The sequence below is a fragment of the Coregonus lavaretus genome (genome assembly GCF_964263955.1).
Source record: "Coregonus lavaretus genome assembly, contig: HAP1_SCAFFOLD_2130, whole genome shotgun sequence".
NCBI classification, from domain to species: domain Eukaryota; kingdom Metazoa; phylum Chordata; class Actinopteri; order Salmoniformes; family Salmonidae; genus Coregonus; species Coregonus lavaretus.
The window spans coordinates 26,043-33,635 of NW_028166623.1; positions in this window are offsets into that span (position 1 = coordinate 26,043).

Sequence of the window (7,593 nt, forward strand, 5' to 3'; positions counted from 1 at the left end):
GTTTGTTTGTGTAGTTTGAATATGAACGAGTGTTGAATGTTGTTTATATTAGGTCAATCAATAGCCTCCAGCAGTGCTGGTTCAGGTCCAGACATGGGGGCTGAGTGGTGAAGGGGGAGGGAGAGCAGAGGACTGAGAGACTGGTTACAGTGTTCTGGATGAGGCTGTACTAGTCAGGTGAAGATTCATGGCTCAGTATTAAGTCACAGTAAGGACTACAGACTCCAGTAATTGAGGATGCAGGGTGAGATCAAATCTTTAAGCTTATTGTGATGTTTGTATGTGTGTGTGTGTGTGTGCCCTGTGTGGGTAATCTGGTGTGGGATGTACTGTGTGAGTATGTGACTTAGCCCAGTTGGAGCTGAGTGGAGGATGGGTGAGACAGGTGTTGTGTGGTGTCTTAGGGGACCATATTAATTAGATTAAAGACTTTAGGGGGTTAATTTGCATCCTTGTCACACCGGTGGACAGACTGCTTTCTGACTTTTTACCCTGAGACGATCATACTCACAGGCAAATAGGCACTCACAGACTTATCTGCTAGCCCGTTTACAGTATCATTAAGGTGTGCACGTTCTGACAGCTCCACAGCAAGGCCAAAGGTAAAGCCAGCTTTTCTCCCTTGTGCTGTGGGAGTGTGTAACTATACAGCACTTGAGTGTAAGCTTGAGGGAGAAAGAGAAAGAGAGGGAGGGTGTAAGTACATGTGTATTACAGTGAGGGAGAGTTGCTTAAGAAGTGAGTATGTGAGTTCTAGGAGTGTTGTTCTCTCTGGGATTCACAAGGGAGTTCCTGCAAGTAAGACTCAGCTCCTTCCTGGATTCCAGAGGCCTCCCATATCCAGCATATTTCATATCCCACAGATCACTGCAGAGTCATGTGTGTGTCTACGTCAGTGAGTGTTTGAATGCCTGTGCGATCCATCTTATCCCAGCAATGTTCTTCCACTTTGACAGGGAGGCTTTTTCTGTTGTTCTTTTGTTTGGCAAAATGTATAATTCAAACCAGATATCACATTTGACAGAAAGACCAAGAGATATAAAGAGTATGGAGTCTGTTGGAACATCTTGCCAATATCACTGAAATGTCATTTAACTGTATTATTCACCGCAGCAGTTGACATTATCAGTGTCCCTCCCTGGATTCAAAGAAAAATGACAGCCCCCAGTCACTTTCCCAAATATCACAACATGGGCTAACAAAGTGACTAGCATGGCTGGATTGTGTACTTAAGGGATATTTAACCAACCCCTCGCTGTGCAGATGAGCTCATCACTTTCTTCTATCATGTCCCCTGAGGTGCAAGAGGGGGAAGGGGAGTGAGCGGGAGTGGTGGGCTCAGAATAGGGAATAGGGTTCATTGGGACTGATGGGGTTATTTTGGTTGGGGAGGGGAAAGAGTTTAGGGAGGGGAGAAATTGGGGCGAGCAAGGGGGGCCCTTTCTGCCAGTGTGAATGGGAGAGGGAATGTGAGTGTGAATGGGTCACATCTCAATGCTCTTGTGTGCCACTCCAGCATTGGCACAGAGCAGCCATTGTCAGGGCCTAACGAGCTGAGCTGCACTCCATCCACTCCATCCAAATTGATGCATCTATCTGTCTCCTCAGTGCAGTGACTGCACTGGCTGTCGGTCCACTCAGGTCACTGTCCACCAGATCAAATCCTCCCCTATCTCTGTCATCCCTGTCATATGAACACTCAAATGACTCAATTTGGGAAATGATGAAAGCAGTTATTTTCCACAAGAAAAATTATTATAGTCAATCAGATGATCTGTCATCATGGCCAATGAAATGAGGAATATGATCGAGTAGTTTAATTTTCTTAGAAAAATGTGGGACAGTTTCTCAACTGTTGCCTGGTTACATAATTGTATGTCCTGAGGGGATGTGATCAAATGGTGGTTGTATTTAGATTTACACTGACCTAACATACTAACTAACAACACCCAATGGGTGAGTGTAAGATGCTTTTCATTGGTGTACAGTGTATTTTGGGTTAAGGAAAGGCCCTAATCTGCCTATGTGCTTCAGAAAGAAGAAAATTATTGGATCCTGTTTCAAAGGTCATCACAAGGAGCTTACATGAAGACAGAAACAGAAGAGGAAGTGATGAAGATGGAGTAGAGTTTGACAATCTGATTCAGAACGGACTCTTCTTCATAGAAACCCCTCAGAATGTCACGTTGTCTTCTAGATATAGATGATACACCTGAGGCAATAAATGTGCTCTCTTTCTTTCTTTTTTTCTCCCTCTCATACTCACTTGCCAATATGTCCAGCTTCTCTTTCTTGCTGGATTCACTATTTAATTAAACTAATATTCAACTCCTCTGCATGGATCAATGACCCCAGTAAAATAGTTATTAATTTATTGATCCTGTTCAAGTTGCACACAGACTAATAAAATATGAAACATGGTCGGTAGACAGAGGTTATAAAGAAAGGTCATCTCCCTCTAAGTGTCTATAGCATGACTCTATAGTACTAGCCTATGTAATAGCACTGTAAATCACCAATGGGTCAACATGGTAACTATTTAGAACAGACATCTATGTATCTTCTGGCTTTTTCAGAGGCAACACTTCAATATTATTGACCATTGGAAAAATACCATTATACCTGTCTATAGCTAGATATACAGCTAATTGCACAGACTGACGTTGCATTAGATATAACATTTAAAACGTTCTGCATTAGGGAGTGTGGCATTTACAAGTCTGATGAATTTGTCAGTAACATTCAAGGTCAACCCAGGACATTGTAAAAAACAGAAGAGCCAAATGAACTTCACAAATGAGAATGAGGAAGTGGTCTGTGCCAGCACAGCAGCTTAAAGGGATACTTCGGGATTTTGGCAATGAATCCCTTTATCTACTAGAGTCAGATTAATTCATGGATACCGTTTATATGTCTCTGCATCCAGTATGAAGGAAGTTAGAGGTAGTTTCGCGAGCCAATGCTAACTAGCGTTAGCGCAATGACTGGAAGTCTATGGTATCTACTAGCGTGCTAGCAGTTACCATAGACTTCCAGTCATTGCACTAACGTTAGTTAGCAATTGCGCTAACGCTAGTTACCAACTTCCGTTTTTTTCAGCAATAGAGTGCCAAACTGTGCACATTAGCCTACAGATGACTTGTGTGTATTGCAAAGGTATACTAACCAAAATAATTGCTGCTTTGGGTCAGTACTGACAATAAACTGAAGAACAATCTGAGTGTCTAAGCAGGTCATACACTTAATTTATCCTATGATACAATAAATATCCAATGCTTTAAAATAAGTTACCTGTGATTCAAAGCCTTATGAATTGCATATGTACACCAATGTCCCCAGGCTTTGGCGATTCAAGGTGGTTGTGTGCACTTATGTTCTTCAACTTGATTGTGTGTTTGATAGTGATGTTATACAGTATGTTCAATAATTAACAGTGCCCTAGGGTGATTAGTCTGTACCCCATGCTATGAACTCCAAACAAGAGCACAGAGTTTTCAGATTTTTTTTACCCCAACAAAAATAGTGAGCGATACTATTATTATAATGTACAGGTAACTGCCAAAATAAAGGAAACACCAACATAAAGTGTCTTAATAGGGAATTGGGCCACCACGAGTCAGAACAGCTTCAATGCAACTTGGCATAGATTATACAAGTGTCTGGAACTCTATTGGAGGGATGCAACACAATTCTTCTACGAGAAATTCCATCATCATTTTGTTAATCGTTGTTGAAAACGCTGCCTCAGGTGCCGCTCCAGAATCTCTCATAAGTGTTCAATTGGGTTGAGATCTGGTGACTTAATGGCCTTGGCATATGGTTTACATCATTTCCATGCTCATCAAATCATTCAGTGACCACTCATGCTCTGTAGATGGGGGCATAGCCATGGTAGACAAAATAATGGCCAAAATAATGGCCTGCCCAGTATACATGACCCTAAGCATGATAGGATGTTAATTGCTTAATTAACTCAGGAACCACACCCGTGTGGAATCACCTGCTATACTTTGTATCCCTCATTTATTCAAGTGTTTCCATTACTTTGGCAGTAACCTGTATGTTCTTGTGTTTGCAGATGTTCAAGTGATACATTTCCTGTGCAGTCAGTCAACAGTAAGTATTTTACCATATAGGGCTGTGAGTAGAAGGGGGCAGGCAGGGGAAGAGGAAAGAAGAACTGTCAAGAGGGGAGAGAAAAACCTCAAGTCTCAACTTGCAGATAGATGAAGCAGCAGAGAGGAACAAAGTAGTGACTGCCAGAGATACCTATCATGTCAAGAAACTTTACTGGAACATCTACATGTGCACTCTGAGTTTCAGAGAAAACTTGTTTTTCATTCTGGCTTTGTCTCTACCTGCATTAATTTTCCAGGAGCCAGATGGAGAGAGAGGATGATGATTGTGAAACTTTGGCCTTGTTTATCATGAGAACCTGAATTTAATGGCATCCAAGCACATCAAGAGCTTGCTCTAACATGGATAGCGTGACACATTCACTGCCTAATCATGCCCTTGGTATGACCTACACTGCACAACTGAAAGATAATCATAAATCTAGAGTAATGCTCGGTTTCAGATGCTCCAAAAGAGACCCAGTGTATAAAAATAAAATATTGATGTCAGAGAACAAGTTCCCTTCAGACTTACAGTATTTGGTGATGACTGAACTTTAACTTGACTTTCACTTTCACTTTCATGGTCATCTTAGCTTACTTCTTCACATGCTTCTGTGCACTTTCAATTTCAATGGGCATGGCACATCTGTCATACTGTATGTCAGTTGCTGTTTCCATTATATTCCTATACAGTAGCAATAGTCAGACTTGCTGCAAGAACACAGAATGTCTAGGAGTAGGAGAACAGCCAGCCTTCTCTCTTGAACACTACACACACACTACTACTTCTATGTCCTTTAGTGTCTCAGTTCTACTGTATGTGATGGCTCACCAAAACGGAAGCTCTTTGTGTGTTTCTCATTCTATAATAAATAGTGCAAGGTCATGAGGCCTTTGTGAGATATAATTTTTCCTCCTCCATTGTAGGCCTACAGCTTAGATACCAATCATGACCTTTTCAACACACCCATCAAATGTACACACATTAACATGAGCAGAATAAACACAGAGAGCATTTATATACAGGTAATTGAGAAATCAAGTTATATCATCATCTTTAACATACAGATATAAATGGTCTAAAATGTAAAATGTCAAAATGTAAATGTCCCTGAACCTGATATAACTTGTCCCTGATATAGCTGAATATAAAATACAATCCTATAATGTTCTTGCTTTTTATCTGGGGAATACGCTTTAGTCTACAGATAGGTGCAAGAGACACCTGGCGACGTAACCTATACAAATGGAGCGAGACCGGAGCAGTCGTCTGCTGCATACGTTTAACACACCCAACTCACTCGCACAGTAAATATTATGCCCTTAAAAGGCGTTTTTCATCGCCTACTGTTTCAATATGAGCTGCTGCTAGGCACAGTGATTCGGTTTTTATTAGCTCCTTTGCGCACTCTTCTGGCGAACAAGGGATAGTAGTGGCCGTTCAACGGAAATAAATCTGCTCTTCAGAGAATGTTCTGTTAGTTTGACACGTTTATGTCCAATTATATAGAATACATTTATTTAAAATGTTTGTTGATGAATGAATAGTGATACATGTTGATAGTAAATGAACGTATCTGAACTGTGTAATTACTATAATTAAACAAAATGCAAATATATTCCCCACTTCGATCATGCATCATAGACTATAATAATATTTTGCAAACATCCCACTGGGCACAGACGTCAATTCAACGTCTATCCCGCGTTGTTTCAACGTATTTTAATTGAAACGAAGTGGAAACAACGTTAATTCAACCAGGTTGTGCCCAGTGGGATATTTGACAAATAAATAGTACTATATGTGTTTATGAAATACAGATATTATTTGGTACCTGCCCTAGGCCTATCTCAAGGATGGGATTTTCAAAACAAATGTCTAAGTTTCCTATTCAAAGCCTGGAAAGTTACAGCCAGATGATCTTGTGGGGCAGTTTAGACTACAATAAAGCTGCTTAATTTCTCAGAACCCCCTTGTACAGTAATGACCATACACCTTGCAATTTATTACACCACAAGACAATAGCCAATGATAAACATAATCTAATTCTAAACATTATTTAAGCATTGTATATGATCAGTTTCACTAATAATTATTCCGTGCCTAGCAGATACACCATACATTTAACTTATTAGAATTTTACCAAATTGTGCAAACAGTTCTTGAATGTATTAGTTTTCGAGATGATTGGTCCCTGGCGAGGGAGGAGCTGGTTTTTACATATTATTGTGAATATTTATTTATTCTGAACACATTTACGTTTGTTGGCAATGTCAATTCTTGCAATTTCCTCCCCCTAAATACTTTTATGTTCGCTAGCTGGACAGGCGAACGCAAACCAATCAAAACTCGTGTACTATCTAGTTTCCAGGTACCATCTCTGCCAATCACGTTCTCCATATCTAAGGTACCAAACACAGCTGGCGACAGCTCGAGAGAGATCTCCGTCTGACAAACTGCTATGGGTAATGTGTTTTTTATATTTGTAATCTATTTAGTTAAAGAAACATGATACCATCAATGCAAGCTGTAAAATAACTCCCAACTTTACTTAGAATGTAGCAACCATAGCAATGTAGCTAGCTAGCTACAACAAGTAGACCTGTTTCTAGCTAGCAGGAGCAGATAGCTTTATCATCATGTCATTCCGGGACAGGGAGCTTTAGGAATCATTATTCCAAGTAATAATTTAAGACTACAAAAATCTATAGGACAAGTATTGTAAAGCAAATACTGTAATCAAGGCAGGACTCACTAATTTCATTCATATACTGACAAATAAGAAATGCCACATTATCCCTGTCAATAGTTGGAGTTAACTACAGATTGAAGGCTACACCAGATGTAATATAACCAAAGATTGTTGGTATCCATTACTGGACGCCGCCATAGATTGTTCAACTAACCTGGTGTTGGCGATACTGTTTTTGATCTCGGTTCTGGAAAACAGTTATATTATACACTGAGTGTACAAAACACTAGGAACACCTGCACTTTCCATGACAGACTGACAAGGTGAAAGCTATGATCCCTTATTAAATCCACTTCAATCAGTGTAGATGAAGGGGAGGAGACAGGATAAAGAAGGATGTTTAAGCCATGAGACAACTGAGACATGGATTGGGTATGTGTGCCATTCAGAGGGTGAATGGGCAAGACAAAATAAGTGCCTTTGAACAGGTACGGCAGTAGGTGCCAGGCGCACTGGTTTGTGTGTCACGAACTGCAACGCTGCTGGGTTTTTCACACTCAACAGTTTCCTGTGTGTATCAAGAATGGTCCACCACCCAAAGGACATCCAGCCAACTTGACACAACTGTGGGAAGCATTGGAGTCAACATGGGCCAGCATCCCTGTGGAACGCTTTCGACACCTTGTAGAGTCCATGACCACCTGACAAATTGAGGCTGTTCTGAGGGAAAAAGGGGGTGCAACTCAATATTAGGAAGGTGTTCTTAATGTTTTGTACACTCA